Here is a 17,187-nt window from a genome sequence, read left to right on the forward strand (position 1 = left end):
TGAATCACTAAACTCTACCTCTGAAACTAATATACATTATTATATGTTAAATGATTGAATTTAAATATAATAAAATTAAACTTAACTTTTTTAAAAAGATTCTTTCTTGGGGCACCTGGGTGGCTCAGTGGGTTAAGCCACTGCCTTCGGCTCAGGTCATGATCTCAGGGTCATGGGATCGAGTCCCGCATCGGGCTCTCTGCTCAGCAGGGAGCCTGCTTCCCTTCCTCTCTCTCTGCCTGCCTCTCTGTCTACTTGTGATTTCTCTCTGTCAAATAAATAAATAAAATCTTAAAAAAAAAAAAAGATTCTTTCTTTCCCTCTCCCTCTGCTTCTCCCCCCACTCATACTCTCTCTTTCTCTCACTCAAAGAAAAAAGAAAGTGTATGTCCACATAAAAAATTTGTACATATTCACTGCAGCATTATTCATACTATCCATAAAGTGGAATATTTTTCAGTAAGAAAAAGGAATGAGGGCGTGCCTGGGTGGCTCAGTGGGTTAAAGCCTCTGCCTTCAGCTCGGGTCATGATTTCAGGATCCTGGGATCGAGCCCCGCATCGGGCTATCTGCTCAGTAGGGAGCCTGCTTCCTCCTCTCTCTCTGCCTGCCTCTCTGCCTACTTGTGATCTGTTTGTCAAATAAATAAATTTAAAAAAAAAAGAAAAAAGAAAAAGGAATGAGGTACTGATACATGATACAACATGTACCCACCTTTGCAGTGAAGACGAAGAGATGGTGCAGTCTGATGATATTGAAGAGAAAAGGACATGGAAGCAGCAAATGTCCCAGGCCCGGGCAAAGTTCCATCTTTGCAAGACAGTAAACATACAGTAAACTATAGCCATGATAGATGCTACACACTTGAAATCATAAATCATGGGGAAAAGTCTCATATTTATGAATGGAGAAAAAGGAATTCGGATGTGGAAGAGAAGGAAAAAGAAAGGAGGAAGAGGGAGACATTGTTGATTTCATGGGTAGTAGCCAGCCAGAATGCCTTGAAACAGACTGAAAAGACACTATGAGATGGTCTATATACATCTCATCCAAAAATGAACTTAAATATATGTTTAACAAGATAAAATGATAACCTGTTTGAATTCTTCCTAATAGAACTTCAATTCTTTAGGGTAGTGATTAGAGGGAAAAAAATAATACCAAGGAAAGAATATGCTTATTGTTACAGGGAGGGGCACACGATGATGAAGTGAGAGATAACTGAAGGAAAACAAGAAAGGGAAATAAGGATGAAGTCCTCAGCTTGCAAAAGGCAGCATACATGCAAAGTGACCTTATCTGTGAATTCTTCAGATCCTTCCAACAGCCTTTTATAAAGCCTGCTGAAAACTAATGACTCATTATAATTGAATTTTTTTCATGGAAAGTGCTCAAGACTCTGCCTAAAACCCAGGTTGACTGAGACACAACAAAACAGCATGAGGGAGCTTGGTAGAAATGGCAGAGTAAAGACCTCCAAAAAGTCATGCCTTAAAAGCAATGAGAACACTGACCAAAAAATAATTATCGAATTGAATTTTTTTGAACTCTGGAAATTAACCTAAGGCTTGCAACAATTGAAGAAGGATTTATTCAAGAAAACTGGCTGAGTTTGGGTAAGAACAGGGAACACCTCTATGGCCTCTTTAACTTGTCTTGTGCTCATCCCCTTCTCCCCAGCTATGCAATAGCCCTGAAAGCCAACAACCTCTGAACATGGTAAAAACAAAACAAAACAAAACAAACAAAAACTGCCTAGAAGTCCTGGAGAAATGGAAACTGGTTTGGAACTCTCCAAAAATATATTCTCAGAGAACTGTCATTATCTGATGTGTCTCGCACATCCCTCAAACCTCCACTGCTACCATTTGCATTTATTTGACCTAACTCAGAGACCACTTGTTGCAAACAACCTTTTCCTCAGGGGCGTTTGTTGAAAACAATCAGCACCAATTATTTAATATTGCCACTGTCTGAGAAAACTAAAACAACGGAACACGGGAGAAGCTGACCAAAACACTTGAAGGGAAAAACTAAGAAATAAGATGTCCCTAGGGGGCCCTGAGAACTCCAACCTATTCCTGGGAATCTACAAGGCCACACAGAAGCATAGAGAGGCTGCATGCATGCCAAGGGCCATTTGAAGTCCCATGAAGGATCTAAAAGGGCCCTATTCTTTCACCTAGGGCTGACCTGAAAGCAAGAAGGAAAGGCCAAGAAAGAGCTGTAAAGCCTAAATGTTGAAGAAGAGTGCCCGAACATGCACACAGAGCCCATTGGCAATGGGCAGGAGGCCTCCTGGTTCCAGGCATTTAAGAAATTTCTGTCCAGTCACGAGCTGACTATTAAGCTAATCAAACAGAAATGCTAGTTGCCACAAATGACAAAAAATACAGACATTACAGATTAGTTTTCAGGAAAGTGGACAAACGAACTCACAAGCACAAAGAACAGCAACAAAATCTGATTTCCAGTTTTGCCATATTACAGTATTTCAAATGTCCTGTTTTTTATTTTAAAAAATTACAATACACACATAGAAACAAGGAGACATGATTCATACAGAGAAAAAGAAGAGTAAAAAAAAAAAAAAGAAAAGCTAGAGGAGGCTACATATTACACTTATCAAACAAAGATTTTAAATGAGCTATTTTAAATATGTTCAAAGAATTAGGGAAACCATGTATAAAGAACTAAAGAAAAGTGCAAGAATTATGCCACACCAAATAGAGAATATCAATAAAGAGAAATTTTAACAAAAGAACAAAAAAAGTAAATTTAAAAGCATTAAAATCATACAATTTTTTTTACCATAATGGGATGACATTAGAAATCAATAAAAGAGGGGTGCCTGGGGGGCTCAGTGGGTTGAGGCCTCTGCCTTTGGCTCAGATCATGATCTCAGGGTCCTGGGATCGAGCCTCGATTCAGGTTCTCTGCTCAGCATAGGGCCTGCTTCCCCCCAACCTCTGCCTGCCTCTCTGCCTACTTGTAACCTCTTTCTCTGTCATATAAATAAAATCTTTTTTAAAAAAGAAATCAATAAAAAGGAAATCTGGGACATTCACAAGTATGTGGAAATTAAATAAGGCACTCCAAAATTAAGCAGTGAGTCAGAAAAGAAGTCACAAGTTTAAATTAGATAGTAATTTGAGAAAAATGAAAACAAAAACATACTGAAATCCCACTATAAACCTTATGGTATACAACTAAAGCAGTGTTTGGAGAAAAAATTCTATCTGCAAACACCAGTAGTATATAAAAAAAAAATCTCCAATCAAAAACCTAACATTCCACCATAAAGAACTAGAAAAAGAACAAACTAAACTTAAAACAAGCACAAGGGGGAGAAAACAAGCATAAGGAAGGAAATAACAGAGCAGACATAAATGAAATAGTGTAAAACAAAAGCAATGAACCAACAAAATCAAAAGCTGGTTCTTTGTAAAAATCAGTAAAATATGACAAACCTTTAGCTAGATTAATCAAGAAGAAAGACCGAGAACATTAAAAAGATGAAATTCTGGGATGGGAGCATTACTTACAAACTTACACACAAAAAAAGAATTATAAGGTAATGCTATGAACAGCCAGCAAAGTATGTCACCTATATGAAACACACATTTCTAAGAAGACACAACCTACCAAAACTGACTCAAGTGGAAACAGAAAATCTGAATAGACCTGTAACAAGTGAAAAGATCCAAGTTAGCAGTAAGAGGAGTATATCGGTGGCTCAGGGGGTTAAAGCCTCTGCTTTCGGCTCAGCCCCAGGCTCAGCCTCAGGCTCCCTGGTCAGCAGGGAGCCTGCTTCCTCCTCTCTCTCTCTCTACCTGCTTCTCTGCCTACTTGTGATCTCCGTTTTGTTAAATAAATAAATATTAAATAAAATAAAAAAAGAGGAGTAGATCATCCCAGGCTTGTAGCTCACCGGCCAACGGCCTCGCCGGGGCCCTCAGCACCATGGCAGCGGTGGAGGCTGAGGCGGCAGGGCCCTCGGAGGTCCATGGCGGCGACTGGGCACTTCAGGGCGCTAGGCCAGCCAGCCTCCCAGAGGCGGTGGGGCCACGGCAGGCCGGGGCTTGGGCGGCGGATCCCCACCAGGCGGCTGGGCCATGGCGCGGCTCGAGCGCCGGCAGTTGAAGTACCTGAGGAAGACGCGCTACGTCACCACCGGTCGCAACTCCTCACAAGCTTCAGTTGACCTGACCACAAGCCGCTTGAGCTTCATCTCGCGGGGCCACCTCGAGATCTTCACACCCCACCCCACCCCCCTGCACATGAGCGCGCGGCGGCAGCCGTGGCACAGCGCCCAGAGGGTTCTAGCCCAGGCCAGGCCCAACGCCAGCCGCGACTTCTGCCTGCACCCCCTCTTCGAGAATGGGTGTTCGCCATGTTTCAGAGACTCGGGGCGCTATTGCTGCAGCTGCCCCGCGTGTGCACGTTTAGATTTCCGAGCACAAGCATCAAGATCCTGGACACTGCCCTGTCCAGTGGGAAGAGGGAGAAGTAGGAGGCTCCCGAGTCTCAGGTGAAGCCTGAGCAGGCTCACATTCTTGTCCCTAGGGGATCATCAACTTGATTACAGACATCATGGCCCACCTCATGAGTCCCCTTCCCTCCCCCACGGGAACCATCAGTGCTGCCAACTCTCGCCCATCCAGCCCCCCCACCCCTCCCCCCACTCCACCCCCCCCCCCCCGGGGAATAGGATCCTCAGGTACAAAATGGGTTATGTGATACCAACTGACCTCAACTGAATGGCCAACAACTGGCAGCCGGAAAATGAAAAGGAAGCTTCCGATGCAGACAGCCCCAAGGATGAGTCAAAGCCACCTTATTCATGTGCACAATTCACAGTACAAGCAACTTCGATGGCTCCTGAGAAGAAACTACTGCAAATGGAATTTATACTCACATCACCAAAAATTACCCATACTGCAGGACGGCAGACAAGGGCTGGCAGAATCCAGTTCACCACAATCTCTCACTGAATCCTTATTTGATCCAAGTACAACATTCCCAGGAAGAACCAGACAAAGGCTCATTCTGGAGGATAGATCCTGCCTCTGAAAGCAACTTAACAGAGCAGGCTTTTAGGAAAAGACGGCCTAGGTGCGTGCCTTGCTTTAGAACTCCTCTGGTACCACTCCCCTCTAGAAGTGCCCTAGCCTCTCCCAATCATGCTGGAGTGCTGTCTGCTCTCTCCTAGGTGCCCAGACCCCCAAGAGCCTGTCAAGGGAAGGTCCACTGGTTCCCCTGAAGCCTAAGTCCAGGGCCTCACAGCCCAAACTGTCCATCATCACGAGGCATGGCTTGCCCAGAGTGTACCAGGCTCAGCTCTCTCTCGTCGGCCCATTTTTAATTGCTGGCAGTGGCAGCTGCCACACACGATCAAGCCCATCACCCACACGGACACCATTCCTGGTGGTCACCTCAACCTGCCAGCAGCTTGTTGTGCAAAGGGTGCATGTCCCCCAGATCACCAGCATGGCCGGCCTGGTCCCAGAGAGCATATGCACTGTCACTGGCCATGCTCTAGTCACTCAGGTGGTCATGCTGGCCCCTCATAAGGCAGAGCCGCAAGAGAATGGAGATCACAAAGAAGTAAAAGTGAAAGTGGAACCTATTCCTGCCATTAGCCATGCCACACTGGGATCATCATTCAGATGCCACAGACCACCCCTGTTCACATGGTCACTATAGTGCAGCAGTCACCTCTAGGTCAGCACCAGCTACCAATAAAAATGTCACACAAAACGGGACTCACGTGGTGCCAGTCTCTGCCACGGCCAGGTGAATAAGGTGGCGAGTTCTCTGCACATGAGGGCAACACATGTATCAGCATCGGCCTCCCTGCCTACAAAGCACCAGAATGGCAACCAGACAGAGCAGCCGGAACTGAAGCGGGTCCAGACAAAAGAAGGCAAGAGCATCATCATCGCCCTGAGTGTGGACACGCCGCCGGGAGCCAGCAGGGAGAAAGGTGTCCCAAACCAGCAACTGCTACAGCTTTTCTTGCTTTAATATCAACACTGTGGTGCCAAAAAGAGACACTGCCTCTCAAAGACACTGGGAGCACATTGTCTTGCTGGGTAGAGGGCCCGACAGTTGGACTTCATCTCAGCACTGACAACACAAAACCCAGGTGGCCTTAAAACCCCTAAAAGACAGAAGTCACACCTGAACAAAACCCCAAGCGATCCCATGCCTGGATTCGTCAGTGTCTCCCTACCCTGAGGTCAGCTTGTCACTACACAGCTGAGCTACTGGGACACGGCAGGGATCATCCCTGCTGCCCTCCTAGGACCGTTGGGTCTGTCACTAGTACATGAGACAATAGTTCATGATTCACATGTGGAATTAGAATATTTGTACTTTCTTTACAAAATAATGGGGTCTTTGACATTTCAGATCATTCCATTTCTACTCTGGAGATTTTGGAACCACACAGGACCTTTTTGCGTTGATTTCATTTGGGGACAAGAAACAATGTTGTTTTGTTTCTGTTGTTTGTTTTCAACCTATGGAATGATTTCCTTTTGTCTGTCCTATTAACATTTAGATGGAGCTACTTGATGAAATCTGGAGGTTTTCTGTGATACAGCAGGTTCTGAATGCAGGATGGACAGACAGGTGAGATGGACACCCATGCTGGGTCCCATGTTAACCATGTTTGAAAGAACTACTGGGCGTATGGAGCTGCTCTTACCTGGGTCTCTTTCCTGCAAGTTTTTGTTGTTTGTTCCTTTGTGTTGACTTTGTCCCTGGCATAATTTCCTCTCTAAGTAAAACAAGCCTCCTTAAAAAAAGAAAAAAGAAAAAAGAAAAGAAAAGCCCACTTCCCAGGATTCTAGCTTTCAGAAACGGCACAGTGAGGGATTTTTCATGTGCTGCAGACACTGAATCAAGCCTCAGCTCCGATGAATCAGGGCATTTGCCAGGAAGTGCCAAAATGTAATACCCAGCGACCTAGGCCAGACCAGGCCACCTCTCTGAGCCATCCCTGGGCAGTCCCATTCCCTCCTCTTCAGTTTCTGGAGAAGAGGCATATGTGGGGAGGTCCCACCCTGGGCTGGAGGAGGCTGCAGGACAGTGGATGCCCTGGCAATCCCTTCATGTTCACACCAATGGCATGGTGAGAAGGGTGGAAAGAGGATTCCTGACATGCCTCTCACCTATGCCAGAGTGAACCCAAGGCCCTCAAGCTGTTCACTTTCATCTCCATGGTGGAGAAGGGTACATCCTGGCGTGTGGTATGTCTGGAAGGGAGTCCCCTGGGTCTGAGGACCAGCCAAGGCTGCCAGACAGGGCTCTGAGGCCTCCTATCTGGATGCCCGGCACTGTCCTTACAGAGCTCCACACAGGAGATGGGCAGGAGCTGAACGATGGGATCCCCAGTCCCACCTCCTTGAAGGACAGGAAGGTGCCCCCTACTGCCAACAATAAGAGTCCAAAGCTGGCTCAGGGTGAGGGCAGGTGTTGGGCAGACCCAACGCCCAGATGCAGCAAAAAGGGCCCAGGTCCCAGAAGCCAGCCTACTACTCCCCCAGGCTCCCTGCTAGACTCCTGCTTCCCCATGAATCTGGATCCCCATCTCCTCCCCAAACTCGCCCTCAGGGCCTCAAACTGGCCTTGGCCAGATGCACAGTCATTGTCCACATATTTGTAGGAATATCAGAAAAGAGACTTTAAACTATGTCTCATCCCATTCAGTCTAGAGTCCTTTTGCACTATGCTATGCATTTTCTGAACTAGTGCTCCCTGCTGGCCCTGTAGGCCTGACCGCCCCTCCCCACCTTCTCCAAGTCTTACACACAATCATGGTGAGCTAGGAGACACTTTTCCAAAGGGACATGGGTCTCCTGGTACTATGTCTGTTGCTCTGCCATTCAGTTGTGAAGAACACATCCCTAGAGTCCCTCCAGGGTCAGGAGCAGAGACCTCAGGGCACAACATTCCAGAAGGATGATCAGGCACAGCCATTGAGACCCTCTCTGACACAGGACTCTGATATGATTCCCTTCTATTGCCAACTCACAGTGCTGCACTAAACATCCTACGTGCCCTAAAACCTGAGCACTCTCACCCCAGAGACAGGCTCTGTGTTCTCCTCTCAGAACTGAGGTATGTTGTCAGAAATCCCAGGGACAATGCCATTAATGCAGGGAGCTGCTATAAATACACAGCTGGCAATCTAACCTGAGATGCCAACATGTTCAGACATCCCCCACCTCACATCCTTGTATTGTTGCCAAGAATCTTTTCCCTAACAGATTTATTTATTTATTTATCTGAGAGACAGAGACAGACACAGAGGGACGGTGGAGAGACAGAGGGGGAGACAGAATCCCCAAGCCAACTCTGCCCTAAGTGCAGAGCCTGACGAAGGGCTCCATCTCATTATGCTCATAGCATGACCTGAGCCAAAACCAATAGCAGGACCCTTAATCGACTGAACCACCCAAGCACCTTGCTCCTTTTGTCTACCGTGGGCCCTCCTGTCTCACCTCTTTCTGTACGCCACGGAGATCTTTGGGGTCTGCTCTGGGCTCCAACGCCCAACCCTCCTGATGGCTGCAGTGCTGACTGCATGTCTCCCCAATCCCACCTCAGGGTAAAAGGGCTCAGCTGTGAAGAGCAATGAGACCTGCGTGGTGTGGACCCAGCGGGCGCACCTGTTGGAGCAGCAAGTAGAACACCTGGTGCCCGCCTTCCTAGACAGAGACCTCAGCTCCGTCTCCATGTTCCTGGGCACATACAGAGCTTTTGCCACCACCCAAGAGGTGATGGACCAACTGTTTACAAGGTGAGCACCCTGTCCCTCCCCAGCCCGGTGGGATCTGGCCGCCACCTCGCTAGCAGTCTTGGGATGTCACCACACTTCCCTGAGCCTCTGTTTGCTCTGTGACAGGGGCAGTCCATTCTAGGGACTCAGTGGGGTCCTGTAGGAAAAGTACACCTGGGTGCCTGGCCCTGTGGAAAGGTCCGCTAGAGGGGCTGTAGTCATCCTGCTCATTTATCATCGTCCTGCTCCCCATGATGAAGCCTCTGCCTCATCCCCCCCTGTCACCATGGTCTTGAGCTGGGCTCTTTTCCCATTGGAAAAGGAGATTTGAAACCCCATCTAGGCCTGTGGCCTGGCTGAAACCAAAGCGTGGATGCCTGGGAATGAGCAGGGGGCCCAGGCCCACTCAGATATCTGCCATGGGGCAGGTTGGGCCCCGTTCGTTCATCAAGCATAAAGGATGCCCTCCTAGGGGCAGTCATGCAGACGCTTCTCTGGGAGCTGACGGTGATCCCGTCCACGGAGCAGACAGCACTCTGGAGTACCCTGGGCTCCATACGAGTCGGGAGTCAGATAGTGACACTAGACGTGATGAGGAGTAGCGTCCAAAGGGCATTTCCTGTGATGCCCTCCTGGCCTCCTCCAGCCATGGATGCATCCTCTCTCACTGTGGCAGGATCGGTGAATCCCAGGAACAGCGGAACATGTGAGTGAGCTTTGGCTAACGCAGGAGGGCCTTTCCTCTCCAAGAGGGCAGTGAGGGGACTTCACTGGCAGGTCCCAGATCTCATGATCCAGCTCCTTAAAGTAAATCTCTCTCAGTCTTTCTTTCTCTCTTTCTTTATGTACAATTTATTCTGATGATAGATAGGTAGGCAGGCAGGCAGGCAGAAAAATAGCCTATCAGTTGTGTTTCTCTGGAGAACCCTAACTAATAAAATTACCTCCCTTGCAATCATCTTAAAGATGGGAATATGGTTTAGATTTACGAAAGTTTAGTTACATAAGACCATTGTTCATTCATCATTCCCAGTTGATACACTTCACCTGAAAATCTTATTATATTCTCTCTCCCTCCCTCAACATCTAGACCTGTATTTGACCTCACGACAATAAGCAACAACAGACATTATTACTTTATAAAGGTGAGGCAGAAAGAGGATAGGAAAACTCAATGTCATCAAACCAAATCCATCAACCCACTAATTCTATTTAACTCTGGCTCTCTTTTAAAGCCAAAGTTAGTATGCTTTAATGTATAATCAATAACATTCGTTCATACACTTATCTTGCTTTTCTTTATATATAATTTTTTATTAACATATAATGTATTATTAGCCCCAGGGGTACAGGTCTGTGAATCACCAGGTTTACACACTTCACAGCACTCATCATAGCACATGCCTTCCCCAATGCCATATTATCTTGCCATTTTAAGAGATTTTTCACTGACATCAAGCACTTTCCACATAATCTTGCACCTCTTCCTGATTCAACATCCTCTTGTATCTTGTTACCGAAGCCCAGGATGGAAAATCCTAGAGCACAAAATTTTACACAGGGTGAATATCAGGCTTGAAAGCTTTGGGACTTTTATCTGCCTGACACAGGATTTTGAAGTGATCACTGGATGACTAGAATTGAACTTCCCATCAATGAATACTCAGGGGTACTATTATGAGTTTTCCATTTCAATGAATTTCCTGTTATTAGTCTCTTTCATTTAGCAATTCTTTTTAATTTTTTATTTTTTATTAACATATAATGTATTATTAGTCCCAGGGATACAGGTCTGTGAATTGCCAAGTTTACAGACTTCACAGCACTCGCCGTAGCACATACCTTCCCGACTGTCCATAACCCAACCACCCTCTCCCTACCCACCTACCCCTCAGTTTGTTTTGTGAGATTAAGTCTTTTATGGTTTGTCTCCCTCCCAATCCCATCTTCTTTCATTTATTCCTTTCCTACCCCCAAACCCCCACATTGCCTCTCAACTTTCTCATATCAGGGAGATCATATGACAATTGTCTTTCTCTGATTGACTTATTTCACTCAGCATAATACCTCTAGTTCCTTCCACACCATTGCAAATGGCAATATTTCATTTCTTTTGATGGCTGCATAGTATTCTAGTGTGTGTGTGTGTGTGTGTGTGTGTGTGTGTGTGTATACACACCACATCTTCTTTATCCATTTATCTATTGATGGATATCTTGGTTCTTTCCATAGTTTGGCTATTGTGGACATTGCTGCTAGAAACATTCGGGTGCACGTGCCCGTTCGGATCACTACATTTGTATCTTTAGGATAAATACCCAGCAGTGCAATTGCTGGATTGTAGGGTAGCTCTATTTTTGACTTTTTGAGGAACCTCCATGCTGTTTTCCAGAGTGGCTACACCAGCTTGCATTCCCACCAATAGTGTAGGAGGGTTCCCCTTTCTCCGCATCCTCACCAGCATCTGTCATTTCCTGACTTGTTAATTTTAGCCATTCTGACTGGTGTGAGGTGGTATCTCATTGTGGTTTTGATTTGTATTTCCCTGGTGTCAACTGATGTTGAGCACTTTTTCATGTGTCTGTTGGCCATTGGATGTCTTCTTTGCAGAAATGTCTGTTCATGTCTTCTGCCCATTTCTTGATTGGATTATTTGTTCTTTGGGTGTTGAGTTTGATAAGTTCTTTATAGATTTTGGATTTTATCTGATATGTTGTTTTCAAATATCCTCTCCCATTCTTTCAGTTGTCTTTTGGTTTTGTTAACTGTTTCCTTTGCTGTGCAAAAGCTTTTGATCTTGATAAAGTCCCAATAGTTCATTCTTGCCCTTGCTTCCCTTGCCTTTGACAATGTTTCTAGGAAGAAGTTGCTGCGGCTGAGGTCAAAGAGGTTGCTGCCTGTGTTCTCCTCAAGAATTTTGATGGATACCTTTCTCACATTGAGGTTCTTCATCCCTTTTTGAGTCTATTTTCATGTGTGGTGTAAGGAAATGGTCCAGTTTCAATTTTCTGCATGTGGCTGTCCAATTTTCCCAACACCATTTGTTGAAGAGGCTGTCTGTTTTCCATTAGACATTCTTTCCTGCTTTGTCGAAGATTAGTTGACCATAGAGTTGAGGGTCTATTTCTGGGCTTTCTATTCTGTTCTGTTGATCTATGTGTCTGTTTTTGTGCCAGTACCATACTGCCTTGATGATGACAGCTTTGTCATAGAGCTAGAAGCCTGGAATTGTGAAGCCATCAACTTTGGCTTTCTTTATTTTAGGATTTTTTGTCCCATTTCTTTGAAAAAAATTGATGGGATTTTGATAGGGATTGCATTAAGTGTGTAGATTGCTTTAGGTAACATAGACATTTTCACAATATTTGTTCTTCCAATCCATGAGCATGGAACATTTTTCCATTTCTTTGTGTCATCCTCAATTTCTTTCATGAGTACTTGATAGTTTTCTGAGTACACATTTAGTAATTTAATAAGTGGACAATTAAAAACAGCAGCCTCCAAATATGGAAGAGTTCCAAACCTTTGGCAATTAGCATGACATCAGTTTGTTCAGCCACCGTACTAATCACTGCAACACACACCAGAGAGTCAAAGTCCACTGACAAATGGAATCTCACCCATGAATCCTAAATAAATTGCTATCAGCGTATGGGCTCCCAAAATGCCCAACAGGCAGCCTGGAACCCACTAAGCTTCCAGAAACATCTGACTCAACACCTCCTCGTTTGTCTTTTCTAATGCTTGAGGAAAAGTTCAAAGCAAAAAATTATAATCCACTCTTTACAGATTGTCCTCATAAGATAACCTCTTTTTATAAGACAAAATATCAAGATGTTTGTACCAGTGGATTTTCAATCTTCCAAAAAGAGTTTTGACTACCTAAAGCAAAAACAATAAGAGTGCATTGTGGAACTGAAAATATGCAGGAATAAAATGTATGAAAATAATAACAAAAAGACTGGGAGGAAGAAAACGGAAGTTGGAAATATTTCTATATTATACAGGCAGTGGTATAATATTATTTGGTGATGTACTGCGTTAAAGATATATTCTCTAAATACTTGGCAAAGTGATAAAGTGCTCATTCCATAAAGTGATATGGTTCATAATATAATAGTGGAGATGAAATATAATATTTTTTTAAATCTTAGTGAATCCAAATGATAAAAAAAAAATCATAGAAGAAAATGAGAATAGAAAACAAATAGCAAAATGGTAGACTTAAACCAAATCCCATTGATAATCACAGTAAATATATATCGTCTACCTTGTTTCCAGAATATATAAAGTACTCTTACCATTCAACAATTAAAAGACAAATAACCCGGGGCGCCTGGGTGGCTCAGTGGGTTAAGCCGCTGCCTTCGGCTCAGGTCATGATCTCAGGGTCCTGGGATTGAGTCCCCCATCGGGCTCTCTGCTCAGCGGGGAGCCTGCTTCCTCCTCTCTCTCTCTGCCTGCCTCTCTGCCTACTTGTGATCTCTCTCTGTCAAATAAATAAATAAAATCTTAAAAAAAAAAAAAAAGACAAATAACCCAACTTAAGAATAGGCAAGGGATTCTAACGGACATTTTTTCCAGAGAAGACAGACAAATGGCCAGTAAGCCCATGAAAAAATTTTCAACATTATTAGCCTTCAGAAAAATGGAAAGCAAAGCCACAATGAAATACCCCTTCACATGCTCTAGGATGACTATAATTAAAAAGACAGAAAATGACAAGTGTCAGAAAGGATGTGGAGAAATTAGAACTCTCAATAATTGTTGGTAGGAATATAAAACGATGCACACATTTTGGCAAATAATTTGGCAATTTGTCAAAATGTTAAAGACACAGTTATCATAATCAAGCAGATCCACTCCAATATTCAAGAGCATTGAAAATATATGTTCAGAGCACCCAGGGGTTCTGTTGGTTAAGCACTGGACTCTTGATTTTGGCTCAGGTCATGACCTCAGGGTTGTGAGATCCAGCCCCACATCAAGCTCTGCACTGAGCATGGAGCCTGCTTAAGATTCTTTCCCATACAGCCACTCTGGAAAACAGTACAGCAGTTCCTCAAAAAGTTAAACATAGATCTACCCTATGACCCAGCAACTGCACTACTAGGTATTTACCTGAAGGATACAAACATACTGATCTAAAGGGGCACCTATACCCCAATGTTTATAGCAGCAATGTCCATAATGGCCAAACTATGAAAAGACCCCAGATGTCCATTGATAGATGAATGAAGATTGTATAGGGTGTCTCAGTGGCTCAGTCAGTTAAGCATCTACCTTGGGCTCTGGTCATGATCCCACAGTCCTGAGATCAAGCCCTACATTGGACTGACCGCTCAATAAGGAGTCTGCTTCTCCCTCTCCTTTTGTCTCTGCTCATTCTGTCACTCTAAAGTAAATAAATAAATAAATTTTTTTTAATAAACAAAATATTTTAAAAATAAAATTTAGGGATTCCTGGGTGGCTCAGTCAGTTAAGCATCTGTCTTTGACTCAGATCATGATCCCAGGGTCCAGGGATTGAGCCCTGCATCGGGCTCCTTGCTCAGTGGGGAGCCTGCTTCTCTCTCTGCCACTCCCCCTGCCTGTGCTCTTTCTCTCTCTTTGACAAATAAATAAATAAAATGTTTTTAAAATAAAATAAAATTTTAAAAAGATGTATTATGCATAATATATTATATAAAACATAATTTATATTTATATTTATGTTATATAAAACATCTTTTTTTAAATTTATGTTTACATATTTATATTTACATTTATATAAATCTATATCTATACACACACACACACATACACACATACAATGGAATGTGATTCAGCCATGAAAAAAATTGAAATCTTACCATTTGCATCATGGAACTAGTGGGTATTGTGCTAAGTGAGATAAGTCAATCAGAGAAAAACAATTATCATATATTTCATTCATATGTGGAATTAAAGAAACAAAACAGAAGATCATAGAGGAAGGGAAGGAAAAAATCAAATAAGATGAAATCAGAGAGGGAGACAAACCATAATAGACTTTTAACTATAGGAAATAAACTGAAGGTTGCTGGAGGGGTGCCAGGTAGGAGGATGGCATGACTGGGTGATGGGCATTAAGGAGGATACTTGATGGAATGAGCACTGGGTGTTATATGCAACTGGTTAATAACTAAACTCTACCTCTGAAACTAATACTACAATATAGCTTAATTAATTGAATTTAAATAAAGTAAAATTTTTAAAAATTTCTCTCTTTCCCTCTCCTCTGCCCTCCCCACTCATACACTCTCTCAAAGAAAAAAGAAAGCATATGTCCACACAAAAATTTGTACATATTCACTGAAGCATTATTTATACAATCCAAAAAGTGGAAACATCCAAAATATCTATCCACTGACAAATGGTTAAACAAAAGTGGTATGTCCATAAAGTGGAATTTTGTTGAGTAATAAAAAGGAATGAGGTACTGATACATGATACATGTATTCAACCCTGCATTGAAGATGAAGAGACCATTCAGTTTGATGATATTGAAGAGAAAAGGATATGGAGGAAGCAAATGTCCCAGGCCCTGGCGGAGTTCCATCTTTGCAGGACAGTAAACATACAGCCGACTATAGCCATGATAGATGCTACACATGTGGTAGGTGTCTTCCACACAGTTACCAGAATCATGAGAACAGTAGAGAGTCAGAAAAAGAATAAGGGGTGGGAGACTGCTCCCGATGGCCAGGCCCACCTCAGACCATGGGTCTCACTACATGCATAGACCCCATGGGCCTTGACCAGACTATTCCAACCCTCTGGTGCAGGAAGTATTGGAGGCTCCTGACAACCTGGGTACAGGACAGCAAGGTAGACCAGTGGGGCAGAATATAAATTGGAGTTATAGACCATAATTCTTCAGGGGTTCTCTTCCCAAAAGACAGCACTGTGAGGACAGCAATGAAGAGGACATAAGACCCAAGGTCAACAGCCACCTCAATTATCTCCACAGATGTAAAAATCTAAACCACAACATGATAAAGAGACAAAAGCAGTTGACTCACCAGCTGAACATTCATCTGCTCTTGAAGCTGAGCAAGGTGGGGCTGAGTAAAAGGTCAGTTCACTGCCTCTGCCATCATCCAGGTTAGTCATCCAACCAGGAGATATAAAATTGAAATGAAATTCTAGTAAGAAGAAATTCATAAAATATTGGAGCTGATGACCTTAAATGCTTGCTTTTTGCCCATTGACAAGATAACTAGAACTATCTGCATTATCTATGTAGCTTGGGGTTTTTAATATTTTTAACTAAAAACCCTAGCTTTTGGGTAATGACAAACATGGGTATGTTTTTTTTTTTTATGCCTGGTTTTTCTCAGTACACCTTAGAGATTTTTAAGTTGTTTCTTACCTGGCCAAGTTGACATTTTTAACAATATCATTTTTAATCTGTAATGAAATTCATAACTTGATTTTTTATTAAGTCCACTATAATATGTATTATTATATGTGATTTATAATAAGAAATACATACTTAGTCTTCATCCCCTTTTCCAGCACAGGGCTTCAAAAAACCCCAGAATTTCCAAAATAATGAGAGTGATAAAGGTGCCCTTTTTTATGTTAATGAGGTGGCTTTGAAAACACCTCAGGATCAACCTTATAATTAAAGGGTTGGTGGAGTGGAACAGAGTAGGGAGCCCAGAAATGGACCCTGAACTTTATGGTCAAATAATCTTCGACAAAGCAGGAAAAAATATCCAGTGGAAAAAAGACAATCTCTTCAATAAATCGTGCTGGGAAACTGGACAGCTATGTGTAGAAGAATGAAACGACCATTCTTTTATACCATACACAAAGATAAACTTGAAATGGATAAAAGACCTCAATGTGAGGTGGGAATCCATCAGAATCCTAGAGGAGAACATAGGCAGCAACCTCTTCGACATTGGCTATAGCAACTTCTTTCAAGATATGTCTCCAAAGGCAAAGGAAACAGGTGAAAATGAACTTTTGGGACTTCATCAAGATCAAAACCTTCTGCACAGCAAAGGAAATAGTCAACAAAACAAAGAGGGAACAGGATGGGAGAAGATATTTGCAAATGACACTACAGACAAAGGGCTAATATCCAAGATCTATAAAGAACTCCTCAAACTCAACACACACAAAACAGATAATTATGTGAAAAAATGGGCAGACGACATGAACAGACACTTCTCCAAAGAAGACATACAAATGGCTAATAGACACATGAAAAAATGTTCATTATCACTAGGCATCAGGGAGATTCAAATCAAAAACACATTGAGATACCACCTTACACCAGTTAGAATGGCCAAAATTAACAAGACAGTAAACAACATGTGCTGGAGAGGATGTGGAGAAAGGGGAACCCTCTTACACTGTTGGTGGGA

General features: G+C 43.3%; 2 pseudogenes; both read left to right on the plus strand.

The window, feature by feature from the left end:
- The first annotated feature begins 3,963 nt into the window (after nt 1–3,963).
- LOC123388196 lies at nt 3,964–6,091 on the plus strand (annotated as a pseudogene).
- A 1,242-nt stretch (nt 6,092–7,333) lies between these two features.
- LOC123388197 lies at nt 7,334–15,881 on the plus strand (annotated as a pseudogene).
- The last annotated feature ends 1,306 nt before the right edge of the window (nt 15,882–17,187 follow it).

The sequence above is a fragment of the Mustela putorius genome, unplaced genomic scaffold (assembly GCF_011764305.1).
Source record: "Mustela putorius furo isolate JIRA1106 unplaced genomic scaffold, ASM1176430v1.1 tig00003896_pilon_pilon_pilon, whole genome shotgun sequence".
In the NCBI taxonomy this organism is placed as follows: domain Eukaryota; kingdom Metazoa; phylum Chordata; class Mammalia; order Carnivora; family Mustelidae; genus Mustela; species Mustela putorius.